This window comes from Cyprinus carpio, chromosome A22 (genome assembly GCF_018340385.1).
Source record: "Cyprinus carpio isolate SPL01 chromosome A22, ASM1834038v1, whole genome shotgun sequence".
NCBI lineage: Eukaryota > Metazoa > Chordata > Actinopteri > Cypriniformes > Cyprinidae > Cyprinus > Cyprinus carpio.
The window spans coordinates 1,946,019-1,970,736 of record NC_056593.1 but is presented as its reverse complement, the minus strand read 5'-3'; the positions used below and the strand labels follow the sequence as shown (position 1 = coordinate 1,970,736).

At 36.1% G+C, this 24,718-nt stretch overlaps 1 long non-coding RNA gene across 1 annotated transcript; it reads left to right on the top strand.

Moving 5' to 3' along the window:
• Positions 1 to 5,731: 5,731 nt before the first annotated feature.
• Positions 5,732 to 14,050, top strand: LOC122135035. The gene is made up of 3 exons (XR_006153272.1): positions 5,732 to 5,868; positions 13,181 to 13,433; positions 13,543 to 14,050. It is a non-coding gene; the product is annotated as an uncharacterized LOC122135035 (long non-coding RNA).
• Positions 14,051 to 24,718: the final 10,668 nt, after the last annotated feature.

Genomic DNA, 24,718 nt, shown 5'->3' with positions numbered 1-24,718 from the left:
TCTGGAGCTAAGAGACCTTTGGGTGTAACGGTGGCTGGACTTTTTCAGCCTGCAATCCATTAAAAGGAGTTCCCTGTACCCTACCATGAAAAATATCACCAACAACAAAAAACAACCATAATAATCATAGTAGAGAAGAAAAAAAAAAAATAAACAACGTTCCAAGTAGCTGTCTGAAACGAATAAGGATTTTTATCCACAAGCTATTTTTTTTAAATAAATAAATAACGCAACAGTAATTATAGTTAGCTTCTGTTACCTTTATGAAACAAACTTTTAAATTTTTTTTTACAAGCTTTTTTATTCCCCACAATAAGTTGTTTTATGTTGGTGCAAATCATTCAGGTCAGAACATGTAAAAACCTTTGGTCAGCAACTAAAAGTTGTGACATTTCAAACATTTTCATTTTAGCTAATTACATTTTCAGTAGCACAACATTTTTTTTTTTTTTTTTTAAATAGTGTAGCTTTACATTTACAAGATTTAAAAACTTTTGCTCTGCTTTTGCTTTTGCTCTGCTAAACGCTGCTAATTTATTTCTAAATTTGAATTAAATCGTTTAATATAATATAATACAACTTAATGTACAAATATATTTATTATTTTTTTTTTTATATTTTAACATTTTTAAATACATTAATTGTATTGTTTTACAGTCCTAATAATAATATTAATAGTATGTATCCAAAAACAAAACCTTTTTTTTTTCTTTTTTTTTTTCAAATAGCCAGACAGTATATATATATATATAATTTATTTTGGCTGTTTGGCTATTTGGATTTTTATATAAATAATTAGTTATATTTATTTTATATTGTATATAATTATATATATTTCATTGTATTTATTTTATATATAATTAAATATATTTAAAAAATTAGCCATGAACAAATTATGGCTTATTAGTTATGGCTAAATGATTTGTTAAGGATACTTATTTTTTAAGTAAAAAAAAAAAAAAAAAAAAAAAAAATTTTCTGGATTTATTTTAAACAATCTAAAATTGACAATCATGTCCAGCTGTTGTGATGGTTTGCTGAAAGCAAAAGCCCTGGAGAACTAGCATTTGACTGCAGTCCATTTTGTTCCAATCATTTGCCAAAACCAACCATTTTCTCGATCAGGGATCAAAAATATATGTCCATGTAATTCTCACTTGTTGTTTTTATGTCATATATTTTTTGCCCTGACAAAACCTCTGTTCAGTCATTCAGTCACATTTTCTACTTCAAACGCATCCATCCGGCCCAGAGGTGAGACTGTCCACAACATGGCAACCCGAGCGTCTGTGCACATCAAAGCTCAAGGATCAGTCGACCCGCGGGCCGCCCTGACAGGGACGTCCCTGAAGCTTTGATTTCTCCTGGTTCTGATGAAATAGCGAGAGCCTGGCTCTGCAGGAACCCTAGGATACAGGGGCTTACGCCATTACCAAAGATCATCTATAGAAGGAACTAACATCCCGAATTCATGCTTGACATAAAAAATGTCCTTTATGCTACTGAATGTCCAAGTATGTGGAAGTTCAAGATTCAACACTGGCTAGTCGGTCTTTAAGAATCAATTGTGTTGGGTTGCAAGACAAGACGCAAGATGTCAGTAATTGTCTATAAATGTATTGTTGAACCGTTAGCATGTTAAAGCACAACTAGTAATAGATACAAATAATAATAGCTAATTGGTTGTTGGTTGATAAGACCCATCTCTAGTTCAAGTTCTCCATAAAAAGTTCAAAAAAAAAAAAAAAATCACTATTACCCCCCCCCCTTTTTTGGTGTTCTGTGTATTTTTATGCTCATCAGCGTATTGTATCATTAGCTTAGCAACATGTTAACTCTATGGCGATCATGTTTTGTGTACTTAATGCTACTACTCAGAGTTGCTTCCTATGTAGAATGTTTCAAATCCCTCGTTCACTTAGCATGCTCCCTATGTAGGCACTACAGCAAGACAGCTCACTAGGGTTTAGAACACAACCCAACGTGTCCAAAGTTGATGGTTGAATACCAACTTGAGTAACAAATTCCCAATCTTGGCATCATCGACGTGGGCTTAATTTGGCGAGATGCTGGTGTCAACAAACGCTGAAGACAGCTAGTCAGTGACACTCCAGGTTGTTAGCAAGACAACGGCCAATATTACCTGGCATGTGACCTCCGGTGGATGGAGATAAACTAGACCAGGCTCGGTCATTAGAGATTCACCGGGACGTTTGTGTCAACGGTTGGACAATGGATTTCGCAATTATTTCCCAGGCGGGGACAAAATAAAATATATGATTTTTTTTTAGGATGTTTATGAGCTGAAACATTTTTAGACACTTGGTCTAAAATTATATTTCCCTAGGCTAGAAGGCTGGTATAATGATGTGGATATAAACAGATGTTTTTACACTACAATGACAGGTATGGTCTTATATGATAGCAGGCATTTTATTCCTTCAATTTTGAGAAGGCAAAAGTAAATTGCACTACATATGCTAATTTGAGACGGATGTGTGTTTCTCAGTTATTATCTCGACCAGCGTGAGGCCCATCAGGTATTAGATCGCCACTGACAAGGTGTGTGTTAACTACATTTACACCATCTCCTTCTGAAATAACGCAGAATGACGTTTTATGAGTAATAGTCTGTGTATTTGTTCGGTATTAGTGTTCGGTGCTGAAGTAGGGCACGCTCTGCTTTCAGAGCTTCCATTAGCATCGCGTCTTTCTTTACCTCAGCGTTCAGGATTGCTTTGCTGTTCACGGGCAAAGCGCTGCATTAAAGCTTCTATATTTCATACATACGGCTGTCGGAGGGGTAATGGAACCTGCTTGACATGCTCGAGTACAGACAGAAGCGGCAGGGAACAGGTGAAAGACCGTCCTTTACCTCAGGTTTCTCGTTTTAACGTAGAATCGCTTGCATTAGGAGATATACGCTTTTAAATGCTATGGTGGTGCTTTGTGATTACTTCACAACAAGAAATGGTTAGTTTCCAATAGTTACACCATGGTTACCACAGATTAACCATGGTTTTGCTACATTAACCATGGTTTTACCATGTTATTTGTAGCTGGTAAAACTGTGGTTATAAAAAATAAATAAATAAAAAACATGGTTACTATATGCTATAGTAAAACCATGGTCAATTTTCTTAATGGATTTGTACTTTTTGTATTCTTTCTTTCTTTCTTATTTTCTTTTATAACTGTACTGCTTTAATGGTTTGATATTTTGTACCCTTAAATAATAAAAAAAGAAAGCAGAAAAAAAGATTTGCAATCCTTGCTCAGAAGTTCTGATCTGAATCAAATGATTTGCGATCCGATTGGAGCGTTTCGAAAGAGTGATTCATTTTGCGACGTAATTGTTTAAAGGTGCCATGTGTAAAAATTGAGGTAAAAATATCCAAAAAATGACCTACACGCATCAAAAGAATGAGAAGAAATAAGGGCGATGATGTCATTAAAAAAATGTCAACTATAGTGCTGCAGAGATATCAACCTTAATTAGAATTAGCATTACTAGCCACGGCCCGACAGGTGTCGTAATACCAGTTTCGGCCATGGGAGGCGGGTATGCGGGCAACATAACCACCAGCCAACCTGCAATACACGAATAACTCGCACGGCTTGTGGGCGTACTTGAAGCTGATGTCAATCGTGTGGAAAGTACAGCCCACTACTTCATTTCAGTTCAGGGAAGAGAGCGGAAGGATGGCTGAAGCCCTTGGCAAGAAACACCTACCACCACCACCCGCTACAGGGAAACAACCGCGCTCGGAATCACAAATCAAATCCGATAAGAAAAGGAGCCGAACACAGAGTAAACATCGGCACTGCTTTCCATCGCTGGAGACAACTGATGGACTTGAAAGAAATGAGGTTAGACTCCGAACTTGCAACATTTCTTTTGGATTGGTAAGTAAGATGCTGTTAGTATTTTGGTAGAAGTTTGTTTTATATGTTTGCGTATTTTTTTCGTTATAACATAGAAATGTATCGAAGGCTGTTCGATAAACGTGCTAATGTTAGCGATGGCTAACCGTAGCTGCGTTTGATAATTAGCTAGCTATAACTTACCCACAGATCCGATCCGGTTTTCACCTGTTATCTACCAAAGCCCGTCTCTCTACCAAGCTGATGCTAAAATGTAACATTACCTAAGAAGCTTGAAATGTCTTTGATGATAATGAACCCGAGAGAGAGAGAGAGCGAGAGAGAGCGAGAGAGAGAGAGCGCCCCGGCCGCGCGCGCACTCACTCACTATATTCAGAGCGGTCAAGTTTTTGAAAGCGTGTGAAAAGAGTCAATTGCGTGTGTCTCACGGTGAATGCTTGAGAGTTGGCAGCTCTGGTTACGCTGGTTGGCGCTAGCTTGGTCAACATCAGCTGTCTGATGTTGGCAGAATGCTGTCTGTCAAATTAATTTAATTCAAATAATGTGTATATACAACTCAAAAATACAAAACGAATATGAACATATTCACTGGTAAAGGTGAAAGGGAGTAGCCTTGAAGATGTCACGTTTCAAAATCACTTGACATCACCCAACGTTCCTCTGGAGGCAAAAACGTCCTTCAGGCTTCGGCTATGGCTCTAGGGTTGTTGTGAAGGTTAGAGACTATGCCGTTTCTCGTTTGTTACTCTAGAGTAGACCAATTCACTTTATTGAGGCATATTGCCCCCATCTGGTATGGAATGTGGAGTATGACTTGATTTTTTTTGCCAGACATTACACATGGCTCCTTTAACTGGTTCGGAGTTTCAAAATCCCAATCACTATGTGGTTTTTAAAATAATTACAAGCGATGTTGAAATTCGAAAATGAATGGCTCTGTTGATCTGGTTTTTGCTAGTGAATCACTTGAACTGAATGATCGAAGTCACTCATTTCATTCATTTTTACACTACACCATCTCCATTCTTCACAAGTATAACAAAATGAAAAAAAATATACTAAGATATATAAAAATATCCATAATTAAAATAAAAACATAAAACAATATTTCCATTCCAAGGATAACATCCAACACAAATCTACGAACATAACTAGTAAAACACTCCATTAAAGGGGTCATATGATTCGATTTCAATTTTCCTTTCTCTTTGGAGTGTTACAAGCTCTTGGTGCATAGAGAAGATCTGTAAAGTTGCAAAGACTAAAGTCAAATCCAAAGAATATTCTTTATAAAGTTAAGACTCATTCTACGCCCCCTGAAAACCTTTCTAACACCGCCCCCAAAATATCTACTTCAAACCATAATGTGTGGAGAAGATTTGCATAGTGCCACCCAGATGTTCACGCAAAGAAAGAAGGCGTACCTTTTATCCTTGTTGTAGTATTGTTGTTGCCACCGCCGCCATGTCTATAGACCAAATACACGAAATAATGTTCTTTTTAGCAGCATCATATGACCCCTTTAAAATCACGAGCTGCAGCTCAAAATACATGTTAGATGGAAACATTGTGCATTATGATAGTTTGTAGCTTAATTGACTAGATTTGAAATAGTTTGAGCTGCAGTTCAGTTGCTAACAGTTCAATAGGAAATCAATTGAAATAGGAATGTTGAATCAAGCTCTTACCCTAATCAAACACACCTGAACAATCTAATTAAGGTCTTCAGTAGGCAACGTCGGTCCTGGAGTGCCAACGTCCTGCAGAGTTTAGCTCTTACCCTAATCAAACACACCTGAACAATCTAATTAAGGTCTTCAGGATTACTAAGGCTATAGGCAGGTGAGTTTTTTTCAGGGTTGGAGCTAAACTCTGCAGGACCGACGTTGCCCACCCCTGCTCTATAGAGTGATAGTCAGTGTAAAAAGAGTGAAGGGAGAAGCAGATGAACACAAACAGCAGAACAACATAAAGTTAAAGAGGGTGAGTTTATCATTCAACTGAACTGTGCTCTTATGTTTGAATCACTTTGGCTACCTTATGTTAACTTCTCAGGTATTATTTAAGCTATATATCTCAATTAATTCTAAGGACAATTAAGTAGTCACTGGATATTGGTAGGGACATGTCCCTAGCATCACTAGCATCCCTACTAAATTCTACACCATTGGTATATGCATATATACCTAACTGGCCATTTTAGAGATCGATATGAAGATAAATATATTAGCACCATTTGTTGTTTGCTTTTGGGATCTGATAGAGCATTTGGACCCAGGAATGGTTATGCATCAAGCGTATAGTGTTATCATTATAGTTATCGTTTTAGCTATCGTTCTTGTTATGAATGGCCATTTAGTGGCCCAAGACAGGAAAATGTTCCTTCTAGCTTCTATTATAGCCTTAAATGACTTTTCAACTGTAATAACCTCAGTCAGTCGATCCCATTTTATTTTTTCGGCCCAGTATGAAGGTTACTTTCAGCTTCCCGTGTTTCCATGCTCCGTCAGAGGTGTGAGAGCCGCCGGCCACACGACCGGCTTCAACCCACCCGGCGTGTCAGAGCGTGTTTCCCCACAGCGAGCAAAGGGCTCGGATCAGCACCCCGCAGGCACATTGGCTTGACGTGTGGCTAGAAGAGCGGCGTAATTAAGTCCGTCCCGTGACAGGGCGAATGAGGTTGAAAAGCATCAACCTGCCAGTGACTTCCAGTGCTTTTGAAACGGAAGTGGCTTCGTTTAGCTCGCCGCGGCCGGTGAGCTCGTTATGAACAATTTTGCACAGCGGGACAATTTCAGAAGGTTGATGGAATGGAGATACAGTTGCTGTGTTGTATTTTACATGAACGTTTTACAGCTAAGCTCTGTTTTTTTATATTATGCAAAAACACCCCAAATTGTCAACTGGTACCAAGTCCATTGAAAAGCACTACCATAACCTCTGAAGAGCCTTTAATTTTATTGTGAATTGTTTTCAAATGTAAGATGGTCTTGCATATGAAAACCAGTCAAAATGCACTGGGATATTGATGGTTTCGCACCAAATGTCTTATGCAACATGTCAAACTTGTGCTATTTTTGCTGTTCTAGCAAATATATGTCCTATTCCACTTCTTTTTCTGTTTAGGGTACTTTAGGAGCTGCTGACAGTGTGATGGACTGTGAAAAGCCCATGTAGATCAATGTGTAAAATGAGGGATTGTGGGATTGCATCTCCTTACTGCAGGGCCGTGGTGAATATTCATTATGAGGAAAGTTTCTTCACTTTAGAGATTGACAGCTCTTGTTGATCTTCAAACAACCTTGTAAACAATCTTCAAATATATGTAATTGCAAAATGTTTTTTGGATGTAGGTGACTATGTTAGGGATTCAACACGTCTTTATTTGACAGTCCGCTCATCTGGCTTTTCACAACACGAGCTGTTCTGTATTCAGCTGTGGTTTTGGTGAGGGAAAGCACCTCTCAGGTTTTCAGAGTAAATGGTCTTTCACATTGTCTCTCACTCTTTTGCATTGATGGAAAGTTTGAAGTGCCTTTCTAGGCGTTTGAAACTTATGCACACAGTAATGGATTATTGAAAAGCAGCCTGAGGGGGGGTTTATGAGGGCTTTGACATGATTGGACGAACTTGTTTTTTTTTTCATTCTTTCTTTCATTCAGAGATCCAAACTCAGCTCCAAATGCTGGAGACACAAAGGAGTATGACACAAAGGCTGTTCTAAATGTAAATAGCATATTTCTATTCTGACTAATTTTTAAGGCCCAAAAACATGAAAACAAAAAGGGTTTTATCTACATTTTAAAAGAAAATATTATTTCAGTCATTCAAAAATGTCACAATTATTTCAATGTCTCTTGCTATTTCTTTATAATTAATTGTGAAATTTACTAGCAAGTTATATAAAAAAAATGTCCTGGATCTTCCAAGCTATATAATAGCAGTGAATGGGTGTTAATATTTTGAAGCCCCAGAAAATGCGTCCATCTATCTTAAAAAAAAATGCTCCATACAGCTCTGTGGGGTTAATAAAGGCCTTCTAAAGCGAAGCGATGCATTTGTGTAGGAAAAATACCTTTAAACTGTTATAAACCAGGTGCTTAAAAACTCAGTCCTGGAGGGCCGGTGTCCTGCAGAGTTTAGCTCCAACCTTAATTAAACACACCTGAACCAGCTAATCAAGGTCTTACTAGGAATACTAGAAACTTCCAGGCAGGTGTGTTGAAGCAATTTGGAGCTAAACTCTGCAGGACACTGGCCCTCCAAAACCAAGTTTGGAGACGCCTGTTATAAACCATAACCTCTAGCTTCTGCTAACTGTCGCTAACAAAGGCGTAGCGTAAACTCCAGAATATGCTAGTCTCACGGGAACGAAATTATGTTTACAACAAAGGAAAACATTTTCGCTTTGAAAAATCAAAACTTTTCGACATTTTTCTTTACAAATCCTTGTTTTGTACTTCTACAGTAATTTGTGACCAGTGTTTTGTTTTGCTTTCTCCTCGGCGCTTCCACGGTCATTCCTCCAAAATGGCCAATCCTTTGTAATTGCAAAAGTTTCTGAGAGAAATTTTTCTACACCAGTGTTTTTTTTTTATTTATTTTATTTATTTATTTATTTTAATGTATAAGTTTGATTTTGTGCATCATTGCTAAATTAGAAAACAATTCAGGTACACAAAAATGTGAATATAATTTGAATACATTCCGTTATAATAACTATAAATAAAGATGTTTGAACTATGTTTTACTATATATATATATATATATATATATATATATATATATATATATATATATATATATATATGTATGTATATAATTTCACACTTAATGCAATGTTACTTAAAGTAGTTCAGTGTATTGTGACATTAGCTTAGCAACATGCTAACACCGAGGCAAATGGCCAAACATTTCTAAAAAAAAAAAACATATCACTTATTACAATGTGCACTGTAAAAATATTTTTGTCAAAGTTGTAAATAAAAGATTTTGAAGTATGAAGTTGACTAGCAATTTCTGAGTGAAAATTGGTTTTACACAAATGTTTTTTCTTGTTTGTGAAATCCAGACGACCTTGTTTCATCCACACACGGACGGATATCAGACAGCCGGCGCTCAGCTCCTATTAGACGGAAAACTGGATGCATTCGGACGAGTTTAACCTTGTCACAGGCTTTTATAGCAGCGCTCAAACCTTACTATTAATCACTATTTGAAGTCCATACAAACTCTCTTATGCTATTTGAGAGCCTTCCTTACATTGGTTTTCTAGTCCTTGCTTTTGTGCGAGTCAGTGTGTGCTGAAATTTTAAACCTTTGGATGGTTAAATTGCCATTTAATTAGCATTACAATTGAATATTTAATGCTGGAATTATTTTTGATTACTTCTAAATTGATGTGAATGGTTGGAGAAAGCAGTTGCCATGGAAACAGCACTGGATGTTTATTTATGAAGTGCCCGTTTGCTGTGACCTGCCTATAGTATCAGCAAAACGCGGCATGCTAATTCAGAGTTACACATTCATTATGTTGAACTCGTGAGCACCCGCCAGTCACCGCTCTCTGCTGAAATGAACGGGACTCACGGTTTTTATGCAGAGGAATGCAGAGTAACCTTATAACACTGATCTCTCCAGCGGCAGCGTTCATTCATTATGTAACACTCAAAACACATTTATTCCTTTGCAAATCAAACAGATATATAAAGAAGCATATGGATGAAGAGTATAAAATATCTCAAGTGCACGTTTAAGTCGTATTTCACTCCGGAATCAAAGAAAAAAAAAGCTTGAAGAAAATAAAGCAATTTAACATTGTTAATTTTATATATATATATATATATATATATATATATATATATATATATATATATATATATATATATATATATATATATATATATTATTTATTTACATTAATTTCATGACACCAGCACTTTTTCCACAATTCTTTAACTGTACAATTTTTTGACATATTGATACAAATAGTTAAAAATAACTTCCTGATGTGTTTATGGTAAATAAATATATATGCAAATATAAATGCAAATGCAAAGGTTTTAGAAATACTTCACTTTTTAAAAGTAATATATTTATTTAAATTTTTATTATTATTTTGTTTGGGTGAATCGTATCCTGGACTTGATTTGTACAGTAATAATAATTAAAACATATTTTTTCAATTGTATTAATATCTTATAAATATAATTACATTTAATTTGAGACATTTTTACATGTATCTGCTCCTCTCAAAAAGCTACAGTATAATAATAACATTATTTGTTAATAATATAAATACGAATATTTTTTAGGGACCAAGCCCAAACTGTTAGTCAGAAGATCATGATCTTGGTGTCTATGATTCCTTGGTTCATGCCGAATCTGTGGATGCTCGATTTTGCCAGGATCAAATAAACCACCTGTCCGCCATTTTGAAAATTGTCTAAATTGCAATATCTTTTGAACAATTTTGACATATTGACACAAAAATTAGTAGGAATCATCGACGGCATGTCCCGGAGGTACCTGAGAAGTTTGAAGACAGCGCCACCTAGTGTTCCAAAAATATAAAGATTTTTGCAAAAACGCTTATACTTGTGAAAATATTGTCCAGATTTTGTTATTACTGTATTCTTTCATTCACTGGGTTATGCCGATTATGATGATATTTAATTTGTCATCTTCCATCAATGTTCCTGTCCTCCATTTTTAAGTAAATGAAAAACTGTTTTTTGGCTACTCCTCCTACAAATTTTGTCCGATTTTGTCCAAAATCTGATCAGATGATCTTTGTACCGAGTCACACAGAAAGAACAAACGAGATTTTTTTGATATTCATTACCGTTCCTGAGAAATACCTTTCTTAATTTGACCGTGCCTGTGTTTTTTGACTTATGCTAGTTAGCTTAACTAACTATTTTCCATTCTTTCTAATGTGGCTCTTGAGCTATCAAGTTAACTATAAGCTACATTAGCATTAAGTTAGCTTGGCATGTTAATCTGGTTAACATGCTAAGTATCAAGTTTACCATAAACTACATTAGCATTAAGTTAGCTTGGCAATAAACTGGTTAGCATGCTAAGTTTCAAGTTACCATAAACTACATTAGCATTAATTAGCTTGGCCCTGCTAATCTGGTTAACATGCTAAGTATCAAGTTTACCATAAACTACATTAGCATTAAGTTAGCTTGGCATGCTAATCTGGTTAACATGCTAAGTATCAAGTTTACCATAAACTACATTAGCATTAAGTTAGCTTGGCATGCTAATCTGGTTAACATGCTAAGTATCAAGTTTACCATAAACTACATTAGCATTAAGTTAGCTTGGCATGCTAATGTGGTTAACATGCTAAGTATCAAATTTACCATAAACTACATTAGCATTAAGTTAGCTTGGCATGCTAATCTGGTTAACATGCTAAGTAACTTTTTGTTGTGAGCGTGTAATAGGCACAAGACCCAGGGACTGTGGGTTTGATTCCTGTATGCTGCAGCTTTAAAGGAAAAGGCACCATATTTATTTATTTGTATTATTATTTTTGTATTAGTGAAATGCATCCTGTCCTTGTTTTTTGTGTGATTGGACATTCATTCATGACTGTTTTAAAGTGTTGTAAAGTGAAGCCCAATCGCTGTCTGCAGAGTCGCGCTTCACTTGATCACTTCACTGTAAATTAGCTAATTAGCTGCATAATTGGCTGAATTGAAGCTCCAATCAGTGAAGCTTTTGCTGTCAGAGGTCCTCCAGGTGTCTTAAATCAGCTGTTGCTGACGCTGAGAGGAAGACAAATTTGCCCAGCCGTGAGAGTAATGACCTGAGCCGCGTGTGAGGAGGTCTGAGGAAAGCAAACAAAAGAGACTCGATTAGCACAAACGCCTCTTCATACTCTGAAGGAAGAGCAGCTTCATTATGGTGTGTGTTTTCCTCTCAGACACGTCCTGAGACCAGAGCGAGACGAATCAGGTCACCTGTGCTTCAAATCTCACATCATCTCCACGGTGTTATCAGTGATTTGACGTGTGCATTAGTTTTTACAGTGTCTTTCAGGTTCTTATCAGTGATGAAATGTTCATTCATATAGAGCACTTTACATTTTAATTGCCGATGCAATGGATGTACAGACCCTCTCAATATTTTGTGTGTGAAGAAAAGCACGTACGTTTTTAGATTAAAAAAAAAAAAAACATTTTTAGATAAATAATAAACCCCCCCCCAAAAAAAAAATTGAGTACATAGGTAAAAAAAAATTATTATTATGCTTTGTAGTAGACAAACAAAATCAGTAAATGACTTGATTATCACGAGTCAAAATATCACATAACATCAAAAATTTATGCATATGTTGTGCTTTTGTTGTAGTTTTGCATTCATTGTGGGAAGTTTTTATCTCAACTTCCTGATGCATTATATCCATGATTTATTTATATATATATATATATATATATATTATGTGTGGTGTGTGTGTGTGTGTGGTGTGTGTTGTGGGTGTGTGTGGTGTGTGTGTGTGTGTATGGGAAAAAATTTTTTTTGGTCGGGCACCTTTTTTTGGATAAACATTCATAGTTAATTTTAATTTTATTTTGTTCCCAAACACAGCTGCTTTAACTTACTTTTATTATTATTATTATTATTATTATTATTATTATTATTATTATTAATATGCATATAATTTTGATTTTTGTAGTTTTGCATTAATTTTAGAAAGTTCAACATTTGTCTTTTCCTCCCATGATGATGATATTAAATAATATAATGTATGTGTGTGTGTGTGTGTGTGTGTGTGTGTGTATATATATAATATATAGCATATATATATATAATATATATATAATATATATATATATATATATATGTGTGTATATTAAATGTTTTAATATAATTTTTATTATTATTATTATTATTATTATCATTTAAACAAAAAATAATTACATTAACAAATAAAAATCAATTATTATCATTTTACCATAGATTTGTGAGAGGAACAGATAAATATAAAAATTTCTAAAATTCATTCAAACTAACAAAACAATAGATAATTTCATTGCCAAATATAATTTAAAACAATTTAGTCATAATATACCAGGATAGTTTTTCTCATAGTTAAAAACAGGCAAATTGGTTATTGTACACTCTATATTGTATCAGATTTGGTATCATATGACATTTTATAATCTAATTATACTTGGTTTGGTAGACAAAATATAAATTGTGCCTATGTGTACATTTCGGTTTGAAAGTAACATTTTTATTCACACATTTATTTATTTATTTATTTATTTATGAATAGTGCAGGAAAAGCAGTGTGTCCCAGCAGTCATGTGATATCCCACAATGCACCTCAGAAATGGCCCGCTAAAGTCGAGCTGGCCCCTTGTGATTTCAGCACTCAATCGTTCACAGTGGAACTGCATAAACTACTGCAGCCATAAAGAACGATTTCATGCAGCCGAGTTAAGACAACCTCTGCTGTGATGCTGTGTCCGGCGGGCTGAGCGGACAGTCATTGGCAGACTTGGCATTAGCATATACAGTAATATTAGGTAAGTGCTGTTTTTTAATGTGTTAATGAAAGTTAGAGTTTAGGAGATATGCTGTGTGTTTGTCACCGGCCAGCTGGACCCCTGAAACATTGTCTGTTGTGCTCCTCAGGGGCCCGGAGACGCCCCAAGCGTAGCCCGAGGTGGATTCAGCTGGCGTCCGTACCGAGGGGACCAGATCCTATCATCAGGAACAGACATGTGGGGCATTTCCTGCAGTCCCGAGGATGGACATGTGCCGAGAAAAACCCTTGAAAATGAAGATGGACGCGGGTCTGACAGTAACAGGTTGACTAGTGGTGTCTTCAGATGTTGGAAATGTAGAGTTCAGCCAAAAATGAACTCACCTGTTGTTTTTAACCTGTATGTTTGGTTTTTGTTTTTTGTTTGGTAGAACACAAAATAAGACATTTCTGTGCAGTTTTTTCATATAATGGACTGTGCAATCAAATCTTGTTCAAAGTGGTGCGGCGCATTCACTCGAGAACCAATGACGTCAAACTTCATGCAATGCTTCAATAATAATATATATGTAGCTATATGTTGTAATTTTACATAAATTTTAGAAGCTTAAAACTGTCGCACTATTATTATTATTATTATTACGGATGTAATCAAAAATAATAATGAAAACAACATATGCATTATATTTCAGAATAATATGCCGCTTTTGTAATTTTTATATTAATTTTAAGTTTTACATTTTTGTGTGTTTCTTTTGTTGTTGCTGCCATTTCACAAAATTTTAACTATTATTATAAACAACATGCATAATATTTTTAATAAAATGTAATGCATATTAAGTATTTTTGACCATTTATTTAAATATTTAAAATGTTCCTTGCACAAATTATTATAAAATATAATGCATATTACGTTGTTTTTGTTGTATTTTTAGATTTATATTTCAATATTCCTCACTCTTCAGACTTCTTTTCTGGTACTTTTTCTGGACTCCGTGGGTCGAGTTTGAAACGATGTGATGTAACACAAGTAAATGATTTTACATAAACTATTCCATTAACTTGATCCCCCAAACCTGCTCGTAGCACCTGGATCATATATTCGGCTCTTCATATCTGCTCTCTGCTATTATGTTCAAGTCCCAGAATATGACTGAAAATGCAGCGATTGAGCAGGTGTCTTCTGAAACCACTGCTTCTTCTGAATGTTCTGGTTAAGTGGCTTTGCCAGGCATGACAGTGGTGGTTTTCCCATCCTCTCGGGCGTAATGGATAATTCCCAACCTAACGCTTTTTAATATTGCATTTCTGATATTAAACACTTCGTCAGCTCGCTGCCTGGAGGAGAGACACTACTATGACAGATGATAAAATTTCCCGCTCGTTAAAAATGCATGAGACAGTGTCTAGAAACACGAGGTGACGTGGGGACATGTCCCTCTTGCTCCGGCCCGCGTCGTCCATCATCGCAGTCCTGTTCAGATTACGCCCCGTGTGTCCAGCTCTGGGATTTGAGTTCTTCAGGTCTGGATGAGGTCAGCACAAGCAGGACGAGAGTTATTGTTGGATTGCTTCATTGTTTAGACGACTAATAAAAGAGTCGCTAATCAGGTGTGAGCAGCTTCCACTTTCTCTGTGAGACAATTTTTCACAGCTAGTCACAAAATAGGCCAAGTCACACCTAAAAAGTCAGAAAAACTTTGCGTTAGAGAACAGAATATCAACTGAAGTGTAAGTGTTAGCTAACTTGAGTAAGCTAACAATTTCTAACTGACTTTTTAAGAAGCTTCTGTTTAAGTGATTTTTTTATTAATTTATAAAATTAATTCACCCTATTTTGATAATAAAAATATTATTATCACTATAAATTAAAATGCATATGTTGCTTTTGTAAATTTAGATATTATTATTATTACATATATAAATATATTATTAATGTTAAATTTTGACAAAAATGACATGCATTCTATTTTATAACAAAAATAAATAATTATATTAATTATATATATTACAATTGCTTTTGTACTTTTAGACTATTTTTTAGAAGTTTTGCACTTATGTTCCTTTTTTTTCTAAAATTACATTAAACATGCATTTTATTTTAGAATAATAATAATAATAAAAAAATATAATGGTTCACCCAAGTGGGCAGATGTTTAGCTGGAAAGCTATTACAGTATTCATAATAAGTAGCATGCTAGCTGAACAACCCACTCTACAGTCCATAATAATTAAAGTATGGCGAACACCATGAAAGCCACTTAGAAATTCACCTCTAAGATTGCGACAAGCACGTGCTTTATATTGTTAGCTACCTGCCCTAGTAATTGCTAGTTATGCAATATGCACACTTTCTTTGAGAACATATATATATATATATATATATATATATATATAATGTAAAACTAACACGCTCTATAGCTCCAGAACTGCCATCTGCTTCCGTATAACACTTCATATGCTTTACCGGAGGTGTCAAAGGTCAACTGACTCATTGATGGAGCGATGAGGCCTGCAGCCTGAACCTCCTCTCAGTCCCTTAGATCCTTCTCGATGTGTGTTTTTCTCAACTCCCACGACGCAGAATGTCATCTCCACTTCTGCTCTCTCTGACACGGTGGCGGGAAGCAGTGAGACAGCGAGTCATTAACGCGTCCCTCTCTCCGGCGAGTGTGGACCGGGACACTATGGCCCTAGGGTGCTAATTGGTGCAACAGCACGTCATAAATTAGAGGGCAGGGTGAGGGTGTGAAGGACAGATTAAACAGCTCTGGCCTTTCATGAGGAATTTCACGGCGCATGAACAAGCCAATCACTGGGCAGTACAGGCAACTGCTCTGAAACAAAAAGTTATGACAGCCCAGACCTCCTCTCAGTCCATTGGATCCTTCACTACATGTGTGATTGATAGATGGATGGATATATGTAAGAATGAAGAATGGAAGAAACATGGGTACAAAAATGGATGGATGGAAGGATGGATAGAAGAGTGAATAGATATGTAGGTGGGTAGAAACATTGGATGGAAGGATGGATAGATGATTGATAGATTGATTGATGGGTAGATGAATGGATGATGGATAGATGGTAGAAAGGTGGGTGGATGAATGGATGGATGGACATATGGGTGGTAGATTCATGGGTCAAAAATGGTTGGGTGGATGCAGAGATAGAAGAGTAAATAGATATGTAGATAAATGGAAACATTGATGGAAGGATGGATAGACAATTGATAGATAGATTGATGGGTAGAAAGATGGGTGGGCCGGTGGATGTATGATGGATAGGTGGATGGGTCAATAGATATGTAGAAGAGTAGAGAGAATGATAGATGATAAATAGATTGATGGGTTGATAGGAGGATAGATGGATATATAGATTATTTAATTAATAGAAAGATAGGTCGGTAGGTAGATGGATAGATAGGTAGATGGAAATATAGATTCCTGGATGGGTAGGTATGTAGGTAGATAGATGGATGGATGGATGGATGGGTAGGTATGTAGGTAGATAGATGGATGGATGGATGGATTGGTAAATAGATATATAGATGATAGAACCAATGAAAGATGGATGGATGGATAGAAGAGTAAATAGGTATGTGGATGGGTTGAAACATCAGTGGATGGATAGACAATTTATAGATAGATTGATGGGTAATGGATAGATAGATTGGACATAGATGGACATACAGATGAATGGATAAATGCATGGATTGATAGATAGATGGATATAAAGAATGAGACAGATAGAATGATGGCTAGAGTTTGGTGTCTAGAATAAACGTCAATGGCAGAAAGAGAGAAGACTCGTCAATGTTTTTGCTCAGATTCAAGTGATAATCTTCTCTTTAGATGGCCTTGTCCTCACTTTTTTTTCTCTCCTTCTGGTTTTGAATACTGTGATTGAGACACATGTGAGTGTAACAGTACTCCAAGGGTCAATCGAGGATGCGGCGTCCTCAATCAAAAGGACAACCCAGTAACACAACCAGTAATGGATAGATAGATTGGACATAGAATGAAATAAAATAGATTGATGGGTAATGGATAGATAGATTGGACATAGATGGACATACAGATGAATGGATAAATGCATGGATTGATAGATAGATGGATATAAAGAATGAGACAGATAGAATGATGGCTAGAGTTTGGTGTCTAGATAAACATCAATGGCAGAAAGAGACTCGGCAGTGTTTTCTGCTCAGATTCAAGTGATAATCTTCTCTTAGATGGCCTTGTCCTCACTTTTTTTCTCTCCGTCTGGTTTTGAATACTGTGAATTGAGACACATGTGAGTGTAACAGTACTCAAGGGTCAATCGAGATGCGGCGTCCTCAATCAAACACACAACCCAGTAACACAGCCAGAGAACATCTAATAATGCTCTTCACATAATGTCTCTAGAACTACTTTCACCAAGGTTTCCATCCACCGCAGAGGAAAATGTCATTATAATATTTCACCTGATATAGTAATTCTGTGTGCCTCTCGATCTCTTGATGTCAAAAGTTATTATGATTTAAAGCCATAAGAAACCAAACAGAATTAACAAAAAAAAATTAATAAAACAGCATTACTATAAAAAAAATAATAATTTTTTTATTAATAATAATAATATATAATATAAAAAAAATTATAAAAATATATAATATAAATAATAGTAGCCTGCTGTAATTAACTCTTAACTAATTGGCTATTCTGGATGAATGCCTGGTGCAGAATCATGCAAAGGTTTTTCTTCATTAAGGTTTGTTGTTCTGTCTGTGCTAACAGGAGAGTTTTGGTGATGCAAGTGTTTATGCAGCAAATCCGTTGATTTTAGAGTTCATCAGATTTGAAGAAATGTAGCATTGAATCACGTGCTCAGCAATGGATGCTCTGCAGTGAATGGGTGCCATCAGAATGAGAGTCCAAACAGCTGATAAAAACATCACAATAATCCACAAGTAATCCACACCACTCCAGTCCATCGGTTAACATCTGGAGAAGACAAAAGCTGTGTGTTTGTAAGAAACAAATTGAGTGTTTTTAACTTGCTCCCAGTTTCATAATAATGCTTCCTTCCGTGAAAAAGTGGTCTTTTCTGAATCAGGAGAGAAATCTGCAGATCAAGCACCATTTACAAGCCACAACAGCCCTAAACAAACATTTTGATGTGAGAGACAACAGAAGATGGACTTTTTCACTGGCGGAAGCATTATTATGGATTATAAACTCATATTTTAGCTGGAAGCAACAGTTTGAAAAAACAAACAAACAAAAAAAGTCTTAATGGATTTGTTTCAGCTTTTGTCTTCTCCAGATGTTAACTGATGGAGTGGAGTGGTGTGGATTACTTGTGGATTATTGTGATGTTTTTATCAGCTGTTTGGACTCTTATTCTGACGGCACCCATTCACTGCAGAGCATCCTTTGCTGAGACACTGATGCAATGCTACAATTCTCCAAATCTGATGAAGAAACTCATCTACATCTTGGAGAACATTTTTAGCAGATTTTCATCTTTGGATGTACTCTTCCTTTAGGTCCTGAAGGAAAACCAGAAGCAAAACCACTGCATGTAAAGCAAATCGAGTCATTTTTCCTGCTAGTTTTATATGAAGGCCACTACACGCTAAACCCTACAGGAAATCAAATCCCTCTAATCTCAAGCCCTCCACCCCATCCCTTTCCACCGGCTGTATCTGTCTCTCTCATCACCTCCGAGTCAATTACCGGATCAAACTGATCGGTTAGGTACAACTGTAGGAGGCGGACACAAGCTTTGGATCTGATACGAGATTCCATCAGTAATTCCGCAGGTCAAATGGGAGGCCGCGCATCTTCTGACAGCTACAGCTAATGCTCTGCTAATTACTACCAAATACTGAAGCCCGAAACGATTGAATATATGGAAATATTCAGCAAACGGCTTCAGGGCTGAAAGCCCTTGACAGGTAATGACCTCTCGGACCACTTTAGAAACATCCAGATCTTTTATTTATAGATATGTTCTTCTTTTTCATAAATCAGTCTCTGAATTGCATCTGTGATAGACCTTTGAAAGGATGTGGGTCATGGACGGGGCAAAAAGAGACACGAGACCTTAGATCTTGTCTGCTAGCATCTGTAGACCCTCGGGAAACTTCTTGAATCCATGAGTTTTACCATCAATCCAATGGTTTTGAAGGTTTAAAAAAAAAAAAAAATATATATATATATATATATAATATATATATATATATATATATATATATATATATATATATATATTATATATTCTATATTATATTATTATTGTTTGACTTTAATTGAGGTTTAGTAGAAAGCTGGAAAAGCTGGGTAAAAGTCCTGGTCACATTTACTGTTCCTCTGCAAAATTTTGCTGGAAAAAAACAGTATTTTTAGTGGGAATCCAAGCAATCAGCAATTTCACGTTCCTTACACAGATTTCACAACAGGTTCAAGTCGGTCACGCAAATTCACAGACATTTCAATGTGCCCACACCTTAACAGAAAATGACAAGAAAAGTTGCTGCCTAAGTGCCACAATATGAACATAAAAATTGTCCTGATTAAAAAATGGCCCCATTTTAATTAAATATATATAAATATGATGAATATTAAAAATAAATAATAAAATACAACAATATATATATTTGTCAAGTGTTCAAAATGTCTTTTTTATAGACTCATCGATTTAGATAAAAAGTAGGCCTACATTAGTTTTTAGATTTTAATACTTTCAAATAAAAATATACAGTCAAATTATTTTGGTTTGTGCATTGTGATTTATTGTATTTCCACTGACAAGACAAGGAAAAAAAATGAAATATGTCTTTTCCCAGCACTATTCTGTTTACAGAAGGCTTCTTGTCGGATCAAAGTCAAACCACCTAGCAACCACCCAGAACACCCTAGCAACCAAACACCGTCGCCCTGGCAACCATCACTACACCCAATCATCATAGCAGGGAGTTTTGCACATGGCAATCTTCAGAAAATGTCAGTCTAGTTCTAGCCTGTGATTTTTAATGTTTAATAGCCACAACATGTTCGTCCCGGGAAACGTGGGAGAGATTTCGCGTTAGCTAACGTGCTTCAGCGAGCACTTGTAAATGCGAGCGCTTTCTTTCTCTTTGTTATTTGAAGTAACGCTGTCTGATGTCTTCCGATGGACCGACTGGCCAGGACGCGCAGAGGAGTCGAGCCTCTCAGTTTGCGTGCCCGTGCGTGTTGATTTCGAGTGAAAGATCAGAGCAGCAAGCGTCTGCGTTCGATCTCTGGACTACAGTGTGGATATTTTTAGAACATGGTTCCCTTGGTGAGAGAATGAAGCTCCAGCCGCTGTCTGATCTCGATGTGATTTATCTCTCTCTCTCTCTTTCTTCTGCACTGACCGCATCCTCCGTTTGCTAACATGAAAGACGTCTGAAACATTCATGCATTTCAGACATTTTGCAGCGCGGGGCTGTGCGGCCTTGCATTTTTAATGGAGAATATAAAAGAACATAAAGAAAACGTTGACTTTCCTCAATTACGTAGATCCAGACGTGCATTTACACAATTACATCTTCAATAAACATATATAACCCTCTGCTCATCTGCATTACGTCTATAGGACGTACGTACTCCTACATTTCACACGTACTGCATACGTCTATAGTTTGCATCAGATGTCAAAATGTTTAGAAGTTCTTTAAAGATGTTTACAGTATCATGTGTTTGTACACAGAAGTATGCGGTTCAGAAGCTGTAGGCTGCACGAAACAGAGTGCGAAATCGTTATTGTTTCCAGACGCGAAAGCACCATCAGTAAAATAATGCAAATGCTTAGCGCGGGCCTCACACAAACCAGTTCTTTTGTACTTGCACGCAGATTTGCAGTGTCCTATGTGTATGCTTTGTTATTGTAACGCGAAAGCACATTAAAATAATGCCAGAGCGCGATGCTTGCAGCATATTTCCTTGTTGCTTTGTCACAAAACTGCTCATGTCAGATCTTACAGTGCTCCAAATGCAAATGGGCCTGTTTTCAGACCTTGGAAAGTTCTAGAAACTAATAAAAAAAACTTTCATATGTAAATGCAAACGGGCCTGTTTTCAGACCTTGGAAAGTTCTAGAAACTAATAAAATCTGCTATTTTCTGTAACATTTTTTTCTATAGCAAAGTATTTCTTCTAGTTGCTTTGTTCTGAAATATTTCATTTTCTAGACGTGGATTCTTGTAAGTGTTAAGTCTATAGAATGATTCATAAAACATAAAAAAATTAGTTAATAGAACGATGTTAGAGCCCTGGATTCTTTATTCATGGACACACATGAACAGAAGACAATGAGGATAATGAATCCGACAAAGTTTCATATTTCACTCTCGTGTGATTGTGTTAAATGGGGCCTTGATGTATCTCACCAAACAAAGGTTCATTTTAATATTCAGCATATATTTAAATGCATTGACAGGACCGGAGAGAGAACTTGTAAAAAAAAATTTTTACATTCTCATTTTTCATTATCCTACACCTGCATGTGGCTTTTGATTGAGGTTATGAGCCTGAACGGGGGAATATTCTCTCGCATCCTCAATTGCCATTCATTTTGTAATTCCTCTCTGTCGCTTCACTTTTCATCACATTCAGCTCCACTGTTATTGAAGCAAGAATAATTCTATAACTGAGACAAAAGCCAGAGATCCTTCAGGAAGGCAGTGCTGAGGTTTGAATGAGAATAGAGAGAACGTCACCTTCTTTCTTTATATAGATGTATATTGTGTGAATAAAACAATTTATTGTAGATTAACTAGTACAAAAAAAGCAAGTAAAAAAATGTGAAAAAAGAGATTCTTCACTTTTTCTTGACAATTTTTCAGGTGTTGAAGCATGTGTCTTGGAATAAGGATCTGATCACGGCCTTGATCAACCTTTAAGTGGATTTATATTATATTATATTATATCATATATATATATATATTGTGTGTGACAGTAATGACATTTCTCTTTTGTTTAAAAAGCTGGATAAACTTTGCACATGCTAACAAAGCAAGCTAGCTAGTAGTTAGTTAACTTAAGTTATTAAAGTTATTAAGTTATTAAAATAAGAAGAAACTGACTGTTTCTGTAAATTGCTTAAATATTTGAGAAAATAGTTTGATTACTTTGGTAAGACCTAAAACAAAATCTAATATGTTTGTGATGGTAATAACAGTAATATTGGGAATCACAATTATTTGCTATAAAAATACAAAGTTACATGGAAATTTATATATAGTAAATGATTTAAATATTTTTAAAAGATTTGTAAAAAATTACCTAAAAATATTTTAAAAATATTTTTTTTTTTTTCTAAAACAATTGTTTTATTTTTCTCTTTGGTGTGATGGTAATGACAGTAATATATACATTAAATTATTTAAATAAATTATTTAATCAGTTTAAATATTTTTTAGGGAAAAGTGCAAAGTAAAAATTACCTCTTTACCTGTTAAATCATAATTTTTTTAACTATTATTTTATAATAATCTGTCTTTGTTTACTTAATTTTTGTTACGGAAGAATTAACTTTATATTAATTTGTTTTGTGGTTAAATGATCTGTATGTTGTACAAACTATCAAAAAACACTTTGTAAGGTACTGGTAATTACTTTTATTAAAACATGTACATTATTATATTACAGAATACTTATCAAATCACTAGTTAATGTTAAGTCAAATCATTAGAAATGTCATAAATTCTGTATGTTTTATATATCTTCACTGCAGACCACGCTGTACCCTCATGGACCCCTGGTTGAAAACCCCATGAAAGATCTCAAAGCACATCATGCGGTCACATTTAAAGGGGTCATATGATGCTGCTAAAAAGAACATTATTTTGTGTATTTGGTGTAATGAAATGTGTTTATGCGGTTTAAGGTTCAAAAAACACATTTTCCACATACTGTACATTATTGTTTCTCTTCTATGCCCCGCCTTCTGAAACGTGTCGATTTTTACAAGGCTCATTCACGCCGAAAAAGCGAAGTGTGCTGTGATTGACCAGCTATCCAGTGCATTGTGATTAGCCGAATGCCTCAAGCGTGTGACGGAAATGTTACACCTTTTAACATATTGTGAAGCCTTGTCCGGCCGGAGCGACGAGACATAAACATAAAACCCATTATAAACGTGATATAAACATGACTTCTAGTCGTGCCTTCTTTTGGAAGGCCAAACAAAGTAGTTTTGCTTTCTCAACAAAACAGCATCACACACCACAGTCTTGAGTGAGCAGAGGCCGGAAGCCTAGAGTGAGCCACGGCCGGCTTGAGTGAGCAGAGGCGGGCAGCTTGAGGTGGATTCTATGAAGTAGCTTACCTTGTGCTTGCGGCAACCACATGTGACGACCCCGGGCTGGACTCCGCTTCATCCACGGTGAAAGTCGAGTACCACAGTGCAAAGTTGATGTATTTTCTCAGGGACCAGCATGGATCAGCTCCAGGCATGACGAAGTGGATATCGTCCTCTTTTGGAAGACCAAACAAAGTAGTTTCGCTTTCACAGTGAAACACACAGTGTCTATATGACATGGTGGCAGCGGCAACAACAATACTACAACGAGAGTAAAAGGTACGCCTTCTTTCTTTGGGTGAACATCTGGGTGGGGTTATGCATATCTTCCCACATACTGACGTAGATATGTGGGGGTGTGTTAGAATGAGCCGTTTTAGGAGGGTGTGGACGAGTCTTAACTTTTATAAAGAATATCTCTTTGGATTTGAGACTTTAGTCTTTGCAGCTTCACAGATCTTCTTTGTTCACCAAGAGCTTGTAACACTCCAAAGAGAAAGGAAAATCTGAAATTGCATCATTATGACCCCTTTAAAGCTTTGCTGTATGCAAGTGAAATGCTCTGAAATGATCCAAATGTCACACAATCAACCTCCATCCTCCACTGTGGCCTAATCTAATGTGTTCTTATAGATTGTAAAGTCCACACAGCAGCACCGTGAGTAATATAGGCTGCTTTAACTGATGATATTTGCACAATCGGTCATTTCCTTGAAGCTTTGTTTGAGTGTACGAATGTTTTGGCATGGTAAAGGTCAGACCTTGATATCTCAATGAAAAAGGGATAATTTCACTGACTACACTTTTGATTATTAAAGTGCTAGGTACCCAAGTATGACACTGGATAATAATAATCGCTTGATTTATACATTTATTGAAGGGTTTGCTGCTGTTAGTCTGAGAAAAACTTCCCACCACAATGGTAGGGTGTTCTGGGTGGTTAATATGGTATTCTGGGTGGTTACTAGGGTGTTTTGGGTAGATTCTAGGGTTTTCCGGTTGGTTTCTAGGGTG